The sequence below is a fragment of the Oryctolagus cuniculus genome, chromosome 21 (genome assembly GCF_051225735.1).
Source record: "Oryctolagus cuniculus isolate XC-2025 breed Fujian yellow rabbit chromosome 21, ASM5122573v1, whole genome shotgun sequence".
NCBI lineage: Eukaryota > Metazoa > Chordata > Mammalia > Lagomorpha > Leporidae > Oryctolagus > Oryctolagus cuniculus.
In genome coordinates this window covers 615,486-632,201 of record NC_142887.1, presented here as the reverse complement: position 1 = coordinate 632,201, position 16,716 = coordinate 615,486, and positions in this window count along the sequence as shown.

The following is a 16,716-nucleotide window of genomic DNA, read 5'->3' as shown; positions in this document are numbered from 1 at the left end:
TACAAATACAAAAGTCATGTTTTCTCAGGTTTCTGAAGCTTTCTTCCTAGAAAACTCGAATGTGTGGAGGATTTGACTCCAGGTGGAACCAATTAGCGTCTTGCAGCAGAAAACAAAAATGGTCCTGCTAAAATGCATTCAAAACTGTAAAGTCCCGAGAGAATGTCCAGAAAACACAAACAAACAGAGAGGCGGTAGCAAGATCTGGGATTAAGATAGCCACAACACACCAGATAGTTTTGTTTTCATCCAGGAGTATCTGGACAAATTGTTGTAGTTTAGAAGTAAAATTTAACCAAAAAATCACTGTGAAAGTGGTTTTGGAGAAAAGCTCAATCGTCCTGTTCTTCATTTGCATCCAATGTCATGTTTACAAATACAAATGTCATGTTTTCTCAGGTTTCTGAAGCTTTCTTCCTAGAAAACTCGAATGTGTGGAGGATTTGACTCCAGGTGGAACCAATTAGCGTTTGCCAGCTAAAAACAAAAACTTACAGGCTGAAATGCATTCAAAACCTTAAAGTCCATAGAGAATGTCCAGAAAACACAAACACACAGAGAGGCTGTTGCAAGATCTGGGATTGAGATAGCTAAAAATCACCAAATAGTTTTGTTTTCATCCAGGAGTATCTGGACAAATTGTTGTGGATTTCGGGTGAAATTTAACCAAAAAATCACCGTGAGAGTGGTTTTGGAGAAAAGCACAAACTTCCTGTTCGGCAAATGCATCCAATGTCATGTTTACAGAAAGAAATATCGTGTTTTCTCAGGTTACTTAAGCTTTCTTCCTAGAAAACTCGAATGTGTGGAGGATTTGACTCCAGGTGGAACCAATTAGCGTTTGCCAGTTAAAACAAAACCTTACATGCTAAAATGCATTCAAAACCGTAAAGTCCATAGAGAATGTCCAGAAAACACAAACACACACAGAGGCTGTAGCAATATCTGGGATTGAGATAGCTAAAAATAACCAGATACTTTTGTTTTCATCCAGGAGTATCTGGACAAATTGTTGTAGTTTTTAAGTGAAATTTAACCTAAAATAACGGTGAAAGTGGTTTTGGAGAAAAGCGCAATCTACCTCTTCGGCAAATGCATCCAATGTCATGTTTACAGCAAGAAATATCATGTTTTCTCAGGTTACTGAAGCTTTCTTCCTAGAAAACTCGAATGTGTGGAGGATTTGACTCCAGGTGGAACCAATGAGCCTTTGCCAGCTAAAAACAAAAACTTACATGCTAAAATGCATTCAAAAGTGTAAAGTCCATAGAGAATGTCCAGAAAACACAAACACACACAGAGGCTGTAGCAAGAACTGGGATTGAGATAGCCACAACACACCAGATAGTTTTGTTTTCAACCAGGAGTATCTGGACAAATTGTTGTGGATTTCGGGTGAAATTTAAGAAAAATCACTGTGAAAGTGGTTTTTGGAGAAAAGCACAAACTTCCTGTTCAGCAAATGCATCCAATGTCATGTTTACAGAAAGAAATATCATGTTTTCTCAGGTTTCTGAAGCTTTCTTCCTAAAAACTCGAATGTGTGGAGGATTTGACTGCAAGTGGAACCAATTAGCGTTTCCCAGCTGTTAACAAAAAGGGTCCTAATAAAATGCATTCAAAACATTAAAGTCCATAGAGAATGTCCAGAAAACACAAACAAACACAGAGGCTGTAGCAAGATCTCGGATTGAGATAGCCACAACACACCAGATAGTTTTGTTTTCATCAAGGAGTATCTGGACAAATTGTTGTACTTTGAAGAGAAATTTAACCAAAAAACACCGTGAAATTGGTTTTGGAGAAAAGCACAATCTTCCTGTTCGGCAAATGCATCCAATGTGATGTTTACAGAAAGAAATATCATGTTTTCTCAGGTTTCTGAAGCTTTCTTCCTAGAAAACTCGAATGTGTGGAGGATTTGACTCCAGGTGGAACCAATTACGTTTGGTAGCAGAAAACAAAAAGGGTCCTGCTAAAATGCATTCAAAACCTTAAAGTCCATAGAGAATGTCCAGAAAACGCAAACAGACACAGAGGCTGTAGCAAGATCTGGGATTGAGATAGCTAAAAATAACCAGATAGTTTTGTTTTCATCCAGGAGTATCTGGACAAATTGTTGTAGTTTTTAAGTGAAATTTAACCAAAAATAACGGTGAAAGTGGTTTTGGAGAAAAGCACAATCTTCCTGTTCGGCAAATGCATCCAATGTCACGTTTACAGAAAGAAATATCATGTTTTCTCAGGTTTCTGAAGCTTTCTTCCTAGAAAACTCGAATGTGTGGAGGATTTGACTCCAGGTGGAACCAATTAGCGTTTGGCAGCTAAAAACAAAACCTGACATGCTAAAACGCATTCAAAACCGTAAAGTCCTTAGAGAATGTCCAGAAAACACAAACACACACAGAGGCTGTAGCAAGAACTGGGATGGAGATAGCCACAACAACCCAGATAGTTTTGTTTTCATCCAGGAGTATCTGGACAAATTGTTGTACTTTGAAGAGAAATTCAACCAAAAAACACTGTGAAATTGGTTTTGGAGAAAAGCACAATCTTCCTGTTTGGCAAATGCATCCAATGTCATGTTTACAGATATAAATATCATGTTTTCTCAGGTTTCTGAAGCTTTCTTCCTAGAAAACTCGAATGTGTGGAGGATTTGACTCCAGGTGGAACCAATTAGCGTTTGGAAACAAAAAAATAAACATTACATGCTAAAATGCATTCAAAACTGTAAAGTCCATAGAGAATGTCCAGAAAACACAAACACACACAGAGGCTGTAGCAAGAACTGGGATGGAGATAGCCACAACACACCAGATAGTTTTGTTTAAATCCAGGAGTATCTGGACAAATTGTTGTGGATTTCGGGTGAAATATAACAAAAAACACGGTGAAAGTTGTTTTTGGGGAAAAGCACAATCTTCCTGTTTGGCAAATGCATCCAATGTCATGTTTACAGAAAGAAATATCATGCTTTCTAGGGTTTCTGAAGCTTTCTTCCTAGAAAACTCGAATGTGTGGAGTATTTGACTCCAGGTGGAACCAATTAGCGTTTGGCAGCTAAAAACAAAAACTTACATGCTAAAATGCATTCAAAATCATAAAGTCCATAGAAAATGTCCAGAAAACACAAACTCACACAGAGGCTGTAGCAAGATCTTGGATTGAGATAGCGACAACACATCAGATAGCTTTGTTTTCATCCAGGAGTATCTGGACAAATTGTTGTAGTTTTGAAGTGAAATTTAAACAAAAATTAGCGTTTGCCAGCTAAAAACAAAAACTTACATGCTAAAATGTATTCAAAACCGTAAAGTTCATAGAGAATGTCCAGAAAACACAAACAAACACGGAGGCTGTAGCGATATCTGGGATTGAGATAGACACAACACACCAGATAGTTTTGTTTTCATGCAGGAGTTTGTGAACAAATTGTTGTAGTTTTGATGTGAAATTTAACCAAAAAATCACCGTGAACGTGGTTTTGGAGAAAAGCACAATCTTCCTGTTCGGCAAATGCATCCAATGTCATGTTTACAAATACAAATGTCATGTTTTCTCAGGCTTCTGAAGCTTTCTTCCTAGAAAACTCGAATGTGTGGAGGATTTGACTCCAGGTGGATCCAATTAGCGTTTGGCAGCTAAAAACAAAAACTTCCACGCTAAAATGCATTCAAAACTTTCAAGTCCATAGAGAATGTCCAGAAAACACAAACAAACACAGAGGCTGTAGCAAGGTCTGGGATTGAGATAGCCACAACACACCAGATAGTTTTGTTTTCATCCAGGAGTATCTGGACAAATTCTTGCAGTTTTGAAGTAAAATTTAACCAAAAAATCAATGTGAAAGTGGTTTTGGAGAAAAGCACAATCTTTCTTTACAGCAAATGCATCCAATGTCATGTTTACAATAAGAAATATCATGCTTTCTACGGTTTCTGAAGCTTTCTTCCTAGAAAACTCGAATGTGTGGAGTATTTGACTCAAGGTGGAACCAATTAGCCTTTGCCAGCTAAAAACAAAAACTTACATGCTAAAATGCATTCAAAACCATAAAGTCCATAGAGAATGCCCCAAAACACAAACACACACAGAGGCTGTAGCAAGATCTGGGATTGAGATAGCCACAACACACCAGATAGTTTTGTTTTCATCCAAGAGTATCTGGACAAATTGTTGTAGATTAGAAGTGAAATTTAACCAAAAAATCACCGTGAAAGTGGTTTTGGAGAAAAGCACAATCTTCCTGTTCGGCAAATGCATCCAATGTCATGTTTACTGAAAGAAATATCATGTTTTCTCAAGGTTTCTGAAGCTTTCTTCCTAGAATACTCGAATGTGTGGAGTATTTGACTCCAGGTGGAACCAATTAGCGTTTGGCAGCTAAAAACAAAACCTTACATGCTAAAATACATTCAAAACCGTAAAGTCCATAGAGACTGTCCAGAAAACACAGACAAACACAGAGGCTGTAGCAAGATCTGGGATTGAGATAGCTAAAAATCACCAGATAGTTTTGTTTTCATCCAGGCGTATCTGGACAAATTGTTGAAGTTTTGAAGTGAAATTTAACCAAAAAATCACCGTGAAAGTGGTTTTTGAGAGTAGCACAATCTTCCTGTTCGGCAACTGCATCCAATGTCATGTTTACAAATACAAAAGTCATGTTTTCTCAGGTTTCTGAAGCTTTCTTCCTAGAAAACTCGAAAGTGTGGAGGATTTGACTCCACGTGGAACCAATTAGCGTTTGCCAGCTAAAAAGAAAAACTTACATGCTAAAATGCCTTCAAAACCGTAAAGTCCATAGAGAATGTCCAGAAAACAGAAACAAACACAGAGGCTGTAGCAAGATCTTGGATTGAGATAGACACAACACACCAGATAGTTTTGTTTTCATCCAGGAGTATCTGGACAAATTGTTGAAGTTTTGAAGTGAAATTTAACCAAAAAATCACCGTGAAAGTGGTTTTTGAGAGTAGCACAATCTTCCTGTTCGGCAAATGCATCCAATGTCACGTTTACAAATACAAAAGTCATGTTTTCTCAGGTTTCTGAAGCTTTCTTCCTAGAAAACTCGAATGTGTGGAGGATTTGACTCCAGGTGGAACCAATTAGCGTTTGGCAGCTAAAAACAAAACCTTACATGCTAAAATGCATTCAAAACCGTAAAGTCCATAGAGAATGTCCAGAAAACACAAACAAACACAGAGGATGTAGCAAGATCTGGGATTGAGATAGCCACAACACACCAGATAGATTTGTTTTCGTCCAGGAGTATCTGGACAAATTGTTGAAGTTTTGAAGTGAAATTTAACCAAAAAATCAAGATCTGGGATTGAGATAGCTAAAAATCACCAGATAGTTTTGTTTTCATCCAGGAGTATCTGGAAAAATTGTTGTAGTTTTGAAGTGAAATTTAACAAAAAAAATCACCGTGAAAGTGGTTTTGGAGAAAAGCACAATCTTCCTGTTCGGCAACTGCATCCAATGTCGTGTTTACAAATACAAAAGTCATGTTTTCTCAGGTTTCTGAAGATTTCTTCCTAGAAAACTCGAATGTGTGGAGGATTTGACTCCAGGTGGAACCAATTAGCCTTTGGCAGCTAAAAACAAAACCTTACATGCTAAAATGCATTCAAAACCATAAAGTCCATAGAGAATGTCCAGAAAACGCAAACAAACACAGAGGGTGTAGCAAGATCTGGGATTGAGATAGACACAACACACCAGATAGTTTTGTTTTCATCCAGGAGTATCTGGAAAAATTGTTGTAGTTTTGAATTGAAATTTAACCAAAAAATCACCGTGAAAGTGGTTTTGGAGAAAAGCACAATCTTCCTGTTCGGCAAATGCATGCAATGTCATGTTTACTGAAAGAAATATCATGTTTTCTCAAGGTTTCTGAAGCTTTCTTCCTAGAAAACTCGAATGTGTGGAGTATTTGACTCCAGGTGGAACCAATTAGCGTTTGCCAGCTGAAAACAAAACCTTACATGCTAAAATGCATTCAAAACCGTAAAGTCCATAGAGACTGTCCAGAAAACACAAACAAACACAGAGGCTGTAGCAAGATCTGGGATTGAGATAGCTAAAAATCACCAGATAGTTTTGTTTTCATCCAGGAGTATCTGGACAAATTGTTGTAGTTTTGAAGTGAAATTTAACCAAAAAATCACCGTGAAAGTGGTTTTGGAGAAAAGCACAATCTTCCTGTTCGGCAAATGCATCCAATGTCATGTTTAGAAATACAAATGTCATGTTTTCTCAGGTTTCTGAATCTTTCTTCCTAGAAAACTCGAATGTGTGGAGGATTTGACTCCAGGTGGAACCAATTAGCGTTTGTCAGCAGAAAACAAAACCTTACATGCTAAAATGCATTCAAAACCGTAAAGTCCATAGAGAATGTCCAGAAAACAGAAACACACCTCGAGGCTGTAGCAAGATCTGGGATTGAGATAGCCACAACACACCAGATAGTTTTGTTTTCATCCAGGAGTATCTGAACAAATTGTTGAAGTTTTGAAGTGAAATTTAACCAAAAAATCACCTTGAAAGTGGTTTTGGAGAAAAGCACAATCTTCCTGTTCGGAAAATGCATCCAATGTCATGTTTACAAATACAGAAGACATGTTTTCTCAGGTTTCTGAAGCTTTCTTCCTAGAAAACTGGAATGTGCGGCGGATTTGACTCCAGGTGGAACCAATTAGCGTTTGCCAGCTAAAAACAAAAACTTACATGCTAAAATGCATTCAAAACCGTAAAGTCCATAGAGACTGTCCAGAAAACACAAACAAACACAGAGGCTGTAGCAAGATCTGGGATTGAGATAGCTAAAAATCACCAGATAGTTTTGTTTTCATCCAGGAGTATCTGGACAAATTGTTGTAGTTTTGAAGTGAAATTTAACCAAAAAATCACCGTGAAAGTGGTTTTGGAGAAAAGCACAATCTTCCTGTTCGGCAAATGCATCCAATGTCATGTTTACAAATACAAATGTCATGTTTTCTCAGGTTTCTGAAGCTTTCTTCCTAGAAAACTCGAATGTGTGGAGGATTTGACTCCAGGTGGAACCAATTAGCGTTTGTCAGCTAAAAACAAAAACTTACATGCTAAAATGCATTCAAAACCGTAAAGTCCATAGAGAATGTCCAGAAAACAGAAACACACACAGAGGCTGTAGCAAGATCTGGGATTGAGATAGCCACAACACACCAGATAGATTTGTTTTCGTCCAGGAGTATCTGAACAAATTGTTGAAGTTTTGAAGTGAAATTTAACCAAAAAATCACAGTGAAAGTGGTTTTGGAGAAAAGCAAAATCTTCCTGTTCGGCAAATGCATCCAATGTCATGTTTACAAATACAAAAGTCATGTTTTCTCAGGTTTCTGAAGCTTTCGTCCTAGAAAACTCGAGTGTGTGGAGTATTTGACTCCAGGTGGAACCAATTAGCGTTTGGCAGCTAAAAACAAAAACTTACATGCTAAAATGCATTCACAACCGTAAAGTCTATAGAGAATGTCCAGAAAACAGAAACGAACACAGAGGCTGTAGCAAGATCTGGGATTGAGATAGCCACAACACACCAGATAGTTTTGTTTTCATCCAGGAGTATCTAGACAAATTGTTGTAGTTTTCAAGTGAAATTTAACCAAAAAATCACCTTGAAAGTGGTTTTGGAGAAAAGCACAATCTTCCTGTTCGGAAAATGCATCCAATGTCATGTTTACAAATACAAAAGTCATGTTTTCTCAGGTTTCTGAAGCTTTCTTCCTAGACAACTGGAATGTGTGGCAGATTTGACTCCAGGTGGAACCAATTAGCATTTGGCTGCTAAAAACAAAAACTTACATGCTAAAGTGCATTCAAAACCGTAAAGTCCATAGAGTATGTCCAGAAAACACAAACAAACACAGAGGCTGTAGCAATATCTGGGATTGAGATAGCTACAAATCTCCAGATAGTTTTGTTTTCATCCAGGAGTATCTGGACAAATTGTTGTGGATTTCGGGTGAAATTTAACCAAAAATCACCGTGAAAGTGGTTTTGGAGAAAAGCACAATCTTCCAGTTTGGGAAATGTATCCAATGTCATGTTTACAAATACAAATATCATGTTTTCTCAGGTTTCTGAAGCTTTCTTCCTAGAAAACTCGAATGTGTGGAGGATTTGACTCCAGGTGGAACCAATTAGCGTTTGTCAGCTAAAAACAAAAACTTACATGCTAAAATGCATTCAAAACCGTAAAGTCCATAGAGAATGTCCAGAAAACAGAAACACACACAGAGGCTGTAGCAAGATCTGGGATTGAGATAGCCACAACACACTTGATAGTTTTGTTTTCATCCAGGAGTATCTGAACAAATTGTTGAAGTTTTGAAGTGAAATTTAACCAAAAAATCACAGTGAAAGTGGTTTTGGAGAAAAGCAAAATCTTCCTGTTCGGCAAATGCATCCAATGTCAAGTTTACAAATACAAAAGTCATGTTTTCTCAGGTTTCTGAAGCTTTCGTCCTAGAAAACACGAGTGTGTGGAGTATTTGACTCCAGGTGGAACCAATTAGCGTTTGGCAGCTAAAAACAAAAACTTACATGCTAAAATGCATTCACAACCGTAAAGTCTATAGAGAATGTCCAGAAAACACAAACAAACACAGAGGCTGTAGCAAGATCTGGGATTGAGATAGCCACAACACACCAGATAGATTTGTTTTCGTCCAGGAGTATCTGGACAAATTGTTGAAGTTTTGAAGTGAAATTTAACCAAAAAATCACCGTGAAAGTGTTTTTGGAGAAAAGCACAATCTTCCTGTTCGGCAAATGCATCCAATGTCATGTTTACAAATACAAAAGTCATGTTTTCTCAGGTTTCTGAAGCTTTCTTCCTAGAAAACTCGAATGTGTGGAGGATTTGACTCCAGGTGGAACCAATTAGCGTTTGGCCGCTAAAAACAAAAACTTACATGCTAAAGTGCATTCAAAACTGTAAAGTCCATAGAGAATGTCCAGAAAACACAAACAAACACAGAGGCTGTAGCAAGATCTGGGATTGAGATAGCCACAACACACCAGATAGTTTTGTTTTCATCCAGGAGTATCTAGACAAATTGTTGTAGTTTTGAAGTGAAATTTAACCAAAAAATCACCTTGAAAGTGGTTTTGGAGAAAAGCACAATCTTCCTGTTCGGAAAATGCATCCAATGTCATGTTTACAAATACAAAAGTCATGTTTTCTCAGGTTTCTGAAGCTTTCTTCCTAGACAACTGTAATGTGTGGCAGATTTGACTCCAGGTGGAACCAATTAGCATTTGGCAGCTAAAAACAAAAACTTACATGCTAAAGTGCATTCAAAACCGTAAAGTCCATAGAGTATGTCCAGAAAACACAAACAAACACAGAGGCTGTAGCAATATCTGGGATTGAGATAGCTACAAATCTCCAGATAGTTTTGTTTTCATCCAGGAGTATCTGGACAAATTGTTGTGGATTTCGGGTGAAATTTAACCAAAAATCACCGTGAAAGTGGTTTTGGAGAAAAGCACAATCTTCCAGTTTGGGAAATGTATCCAATGTCATGTTTACAAATACAAATATCATGTTTTCTCAGGTTTCTGAAGCTTTCTTCCTAGAAAACTCGAATGTGTGGAGGATTTGACTCCAGGTGGAACCAATTAGCGTTTGCCAGCTAAAAACAAAAACTTACATGCTAAAATGCATTCAAAACGTTAAAGTCCATAGAGAATGTCCAGAAAACACAAACAAGCACAGAGGCTGTAGCAAGATCTGGGATTGAGATAGCTAAAAATCACCAGATAGTTTTGTTTTCATCCAGGAGTATCTGGACAAATTGTTGAAGTTTTGAAGTGAAATTTAACCAAAAAATCACCGTGAAAGTGGTTTTGGAGAAAAGCACAATCTTCCTGTTCGGCAAATGCATCCAATGTCATGTTTACAAATACAAAAGTCATGTTTTCTCAGGTTTCTGAAGCTTTCTTCCTAGAAAACTCGAATGTGTGGAGGATTTGACTCCAGGTGGAAGCAATTAGCGTTTGCCAGCAGAAAACAAAACCTTACAAGCTAAAATGCATTCAAAACCATAAAGTCAATAGAGAAAGTCCAGAAAACACAAACAAACACAGAGGGTGTAGCAAGATCTGGGATTGAGATAGCCACAACACACCAGATAGTTTTGTTTTCATCCAGGAGTATCTAGAAAATTGTTGTTGTTTTGAAGTGAAATTTAACCAAAAAATCACCTTGAAAGTGGTTTTGGAGAAAAGCACAATCTTCCTGTTCGGCAAATGCATCCAATGTCATGTTTACAAATACAAAAGTCATGTTTTCTCAGGTTTCTGAAGCTTTCTTCCTAGAAAACTCGAATGTGTGGAGGATTTGACTCCAGGTGGAACCAATTAGCGTTTGCCAGCTAAAAACAAAACCTTACATGCTAAAATGCATTCAAAACCGTAAAGTCCATAGAGAATGTCCAGAAAACACAAACACACACAGAGGCTGTAGCAAGATCTGGGATTGAGATAGCCACAACACACTTGATAGTTTTGTTTTCATCCAGGAGTATCTGAACAAATTGTTGAAGTTTTGAAGTGAAATTTAACCAAAAAATCACAGTGAAAGTGGTTTTGGAGAAAAGCAAAATCTTCCTGTTCGGCAAATGCATCCAATGTCATGTTTACAAATACAAAAGTCATGTTTTCTCAGGTTTCTGAAGCTTTCGTCCTAGAAAACTCGAGTGTGTGGAGTATTTGACTCCAGGTGGAACCAATTAGCGTTTGGCAGCTAAAAACAAAAACTTACATGCTAAAATGCATTCACAACCGTAAAGTCTATAGAGAATGTCCAGAAAACAGAAACGAACACAGAGGCTGTAGCAAGATCTGGGATTGAGATAGCCACAACACACCAGATAGATTTGTTTTCGTCCAGGAGTATCTGGACAAATTGTTGAAGTTTTGAAGTGAAATTTAACCAAAAAATCACCGTGAAAGTGTTTTTGGAGAAAAGCACAATCTTCCTGTTCGGCAAATGCATCCAATGTCATGTTTACAAATACAAAAGTCATGTTTTCTCAGGTTTCTGAAGCTTTCTTCCTAGAAAACTCGAATGTGTGGAGGATTTGACTCCAGGTGGAACCAATTAGCGTTTGGCCGCTAAAAACAAAAACTTACATGCTAAAGTGCATTCAAAACTGTAAAGTCCATAGAGAATGTCCAGAAAACACAAACAAACACAGAGGCTGTAGCAAGATCTGGGATTGAGATAGCCACAACACACCAGATAGTTTTGTTTTCATCCAGGAGTATCTAGACAAATTGTTGTAGTTTTGAAGTGAAATTTAACCAAAAAATCACCTTGAAAGTGGTTTTGGAGAAAAGCACAATCTTCCTGTTCGGAAAATGCATCCAATGTCATGTTTACAAATACAAAAGTCATGTTTTCTCAGGTTTCTGAAGCTTTCTTCCTAGACAACTGTAATGTGTGGAGGATTTGACTCCAGGTGGAACCAATTAGCGTTTGGCCGCTAAAAACAAAAACTTACATGCTAAAGTGCATTCAAACTGTAAAGTCCATAGAGAATGTCCAGAAAACACAAACAAACACAGAGGCTGTAGCAAGATCTGGGATTGAGATAGCCACAACACACCAGATAGTTTTGTTTTCATCCAGGAGTATCTAGACAAATTGTTGTAGTTTTGAAGTGAAATTTAACCAAAAAATCACCTTGAAAGTGGTTTTGGAGAAAAGCACAATCTTCCTGTTCGGAAAATGCATCCAATGTCATGTTTACAAATACAAAAGTCATGTTTTCTCAGGTTTCTGTAGCTTTCTTCCTAGACAAATGTAATGTGTGGCAGATTTGACTCCAGGTGGAACCAATTAGCATTTGGCAGCTAAAAACAAAAACTTACATGCTAAAGTGCATTCAAAACCGTAAAGTCCATAGAGTATGTCCAGAAAACACAAACAAACACAGAGGCTGTAGCAATATCTGGGATTGAGATAGCTACAAATCTCCAGATAGTTTTGTTTTCATCCAGGAGTATCTGGACAAATTGTTGTGGATTTCGGGTGAAATTTAACCAAAAATCACCGTGAAAGTGGTTTTGGAGAAAAGCACAATCTTCCAGTTTGGGAAATGTATCCAATGTCATGTTTACAAATACAAATATCATGTTTTCTCAGGTTTCTGAAGCTTTCTTCCTAGAAAACTCGAATGTGTGGAGGATTTGACTCCAGGTGGAACCAATTAGCGTTTGTCAGCTAAAAACAAAAACTTACATGCTAAAATGCATTCAAAACCGTAAAGTCCATAGAGAATGTCCAGAAAACAGAAACACACACAGAGGCTGTAGCAAGATCTGGGATTGAGATAGCCACAACACACTTGATAGTTTTGTTTTCATCCAGGAGTATCTGAACAAATTGTTGAAGTTTTGAAGTGAAATTTAACCAAAAAATCACAGTGAAAGTGGTTTTGGAGAAAAGCAAAATCTTCCTGTTCGGCAAATGCATCCAATGTCAAGTTTACAAATACAAAAGTCATGTTTTCTCAGGTTTCTGAAGCTTTCGTCCTAGAAAACACGAGTGTGTGGAGTATTTGACTCCAGGTGGAACCAATTAGCGTTTGGCAGCTAAAAACAAAAACTTACATGCTAAAATGCATTCACAACCGTAAAGTCTATAGAGAATGTCCAGAAAACACAAACAAACACAGAGGCTGTAGCAAGATCTGGGATTGAGATAGCCACAACACACCAGATAGATTTGTTTTCGTCCAGGAGTATCTGGACAAATTGTTGAAGTTTTGAAGTGAAATTTAACCAAAAAATCACCGTGAAAGTGTTTTTGGAGAAAAGCACAATCTTCCTGTTCGGCAAATGCATCCAATGTCATGTTTACAAATACAAAAGTCATGTTTTCTCAGGTTTCTGAAGCTTTCTTCCTAGAAAACTCGAATGTGTGGAGGATTTGACTCCAGGTGGAACCAATTAGCGTTTGGCCGCTAAAAACAAAAACTTACATGCTAAAGTGCATTCAAAACTGTAAAGTCCATAGAGTATGTCCAGAAAACACAAACAAACACAGAGGGTGTAGCAAGATCTGGGATTGAGATAGCCACAACACACCAGATTGTTTTGTTTTCATCCAGGAGTATCTGGACAAATTCTTGTGGATTTCGGGTGAAATTTAACCAAAAATCACCGTGAAAGTGGTTTTGGAGAAAAGCACAATCTTCCTGTTCGGCAAATGCATGCAATGTCATGTTTACAGAAAGAAATATCATGTTTTCTCAGGTTTCTGAAGCTTTCTTCCTAGACAACTGGAATGTGTGGCGGATTTGACTCCAGGTGGAACCAATTAGCGTTTGGCAGCTAAAAACAAAAACTTACATGCTAAAGTGCATTCAAAACCGTAAAGTCCATAGAGAATGTCCAGAAAACACAAACAAACACAGAGGGTGTAGCAAGATCTGGGATTGAGATAGCCACAACACACCAGATAGTTTTGTTTTCATCCAGGAGTATCTGGACAAATTGTTGTGGATTTCGGGTGAAATTTAACCAAAAATCACCGTGAAAGTGGATTTGGAGAAAAGCACAATCTTCCTGTTAGGCAAATGCATCCAATGTCATGTTTACAAATACAAAAGTCATGTTTTCTCAGGTTTCTGAAGCTTTCTTCCTAGAAAACTCGAATGTGTGGAGGATTTGACTCCAGGTGGAACCAGTTAGCGTTTGGCAGCTAAAAACAAAAATTTACATGCTAAAATGCATTCAAAACCATAAAGTCCATAGAGAATGTCCAGAAAACAGAAACAAACACAGAGCCTGTAGCAAGATCTGGGATTGAGATAGCTAAAAATCACCAGATAGTTTTGTTTTCATCCAGGAGTATCTGGAAAAATTGTTGAAGTTTTGAAGTGAAATTTAACCAAAAAATCACCGTGAAAGTGATTTTGGAGAAAAGCACAATCTTCCTGTTCGGCAAATGCATCCAATGTCATGTTTACAAATACAAAAGTCATGTTTTCTCAGGTTTCTGAAGTTTTCTTCCTAGAAAACTCGAATGTGTGGAGGATTTGACTCCAGGTGGAACCAATTAGCGTTTGGACGCTAAAAACAAAAACTTACATGATAAAATGCATTCAAAACTGTAAAGTCTATAGAGAATGTCCAGAAAGCACAAACAAACACAGAGGCTGTAGCAAGATCTGGGATTGAGATAGCCACAACACACCAGACAGTTTTGTTTTCATCCAGGAGTATCTGAACAAATTGTTGAAGTTTTGAAGTGAAATTTAACCAAAAAATCACCGTGAAAGTGGTTTTGGAGAAAAGCACAATCTTCCTGTTCGGCAAATGCATCCAATGTCATGTTTACAAATACAAAAGTCATGTTTTCTCAGGTTTCTGAAGCTTTCTTCCTAGAAAACTGGAATGTGTGGCGAATTTGACTCCAGGTGGAACCAATTAGCGTTTGGCCGCTAAAAACAAAACCTTACATGCTAAAATGCATTCAAAACCGTAAAGTCCATAGAGAATGTCCAGAAAACACAAACAAACACAGAGGCTGTAGCAAGATCTGTGATTGAGATAGCCACAACACACCAGATAGTTTCGTTTTCATCCAGGAGTATCTAGACAAATTGTTGTAGTTTTGAAGTGAAATTTAACCAAAAAATCACCTTGAAAGTGGTTTTGGCGAAAAGCACAATCTTCCTGTTCGGCAAATGCATCCAATGTCATGTTTACAAATACAAAAGTCATGTTTTCTCAGGTTTCTGAAGCTTTCTTCCTAGACAACTGGAATGTGTGGCAGATTTGACTGCAGGTGGAACCAATTAGCGTTTGGCAGCTAAAAACAAAAACTTACATGCTAAAGTGCATTCAAAACCGTAAAGTCCATAGAGTATGTCCAGAAAACACAAACAAACACAGAGGGTGTAGCAAGATCTGGGATTGAGATAGCCACAACACACCAGATTGTTTTGTTTTCATCCAGGAGTATCTGGACAAATTCTTGTGGATTTCGGGTGAAATTTAACCAAAAATCACCGTGAAAGTGGTTTTGGAGAAAAGCACAATCTTCCTGTTTGGGAAATGTATCCAATGTCATGTTTACAAATACAAATATCATGTTTTCTCAGGTTTCTGAAGCTTTCTTCCTAGAAAACTCGAATGTGTGGAGGATTTGACTCCAGGTGGAACCAATTAGCGTTTGCCAGCTAAAAACAAAACCTTACATGCTAAAATGCATTCAAAACCTTAAAGTCCATAGAGAATGTCCAGAAAACACAAACAAACACAGAGGCTGTAGCAAGATCTGGGATTGAGATAGCTAAAAATCACCAGATAGTTTTGTTTTCATCCAGGAGTATCTGGACAAATTGTTGAAGTTTTGAAGTGAAATTTAACCAAAAAATCACCGTGAAAGTGGTTTTGGAGAAAAGCACAATCTTCCTGTTCGGCAAATGCATCCAATGTCATGTTTACAAATACAAAAGTCATGTTTTCTCAGGTTTCTGAAGCTTTCTTCCTAGAAAACTCGAATGTGTGGAGGATTTGACTCCAGGTGGAACCAATTAGCGTTTGGCAGCTAAAAACAAAACCTTACAAGCTAAAATGCATTCAAAACCATAAAGTCAATAGAGAAAGTCCAGAAAACACAAACAAACACAGAGGGTGTAGCAAGATCTGGGATTGAGATAGCCACAACACACCAGATAGTTTTGTTTTCATCCAGGAGTATCTAGAAAATTGTTGTTGTTTTGAAGTGAAATTTAACCAAAAAATCACCTTGAAAGTGGTTTTGGAGAAAAGCACAATCTTCCTGTTCGGCAAATGCATCCAATGTCATGTTTACAAATACAAAAGTCATGTTTTCTCAGGTTTCTGAAGCTTTCTTCCTAGAAAACTCGAATGTGTGGAGGATTTGACTCCAGGTGGAACCAATTAGCGTTTGCCAGCTAAAAACAAAACCTTACATGCTAAAATGCATTCAAAACCGTAAAGTCCATAGAGAATGTCCAGAAAACACAAACACACACAGAGGCTGTAGCAAGATCTGGGATTGAGATAGCCACAACACACCCGATAGTTTTGTTTTCATCCAGGAGTATCTGAACAAATTGTTGAAGTTTTGAAGGGAAATTTAACCAAAAAATCACCGTGAAAGTGGTTTTGGAGAAAAGCACAATCTTCCTGTTCGGCAAATGCATCCAATGTCATGTTTACAAATACAAAAGTCATGTTTTCTCAGGTTTCTGAAGCTTTCTTCCTAGAAAACTCGAATGTGTGGCGGATTTGACTCCAGGTGGAACCAATTCGCGTTTGGCCGCTAAAAACAAAACCTTACATGCTAAAATGCATTCAAAACCGTAAAGTCCATAGAGAATGTCCAGAAAACACAAACAAACACAGAGGCTGTAGCAAGATCTGGGATTGAGATAGCCACAACACACCAGATAGTTTTGTTTTCATCCAGGAGTATCTAGACAATTTGTTGTTGTTTTGAATTGAAATTTAACAAAAAAATCACCTTGAAAGTGGTTTTGGAGAAAAGCACAATCTTCCTGTTCGGCAAATGCATCCAATGTCATGTTTACAAATACAAAAGTCATGTTTTCTCAGGTTTCTGAAGCTTTCTTCCTAGACAACTGGAATGTGTGGCAGATTTGACTCCAGGTGGAACCAATT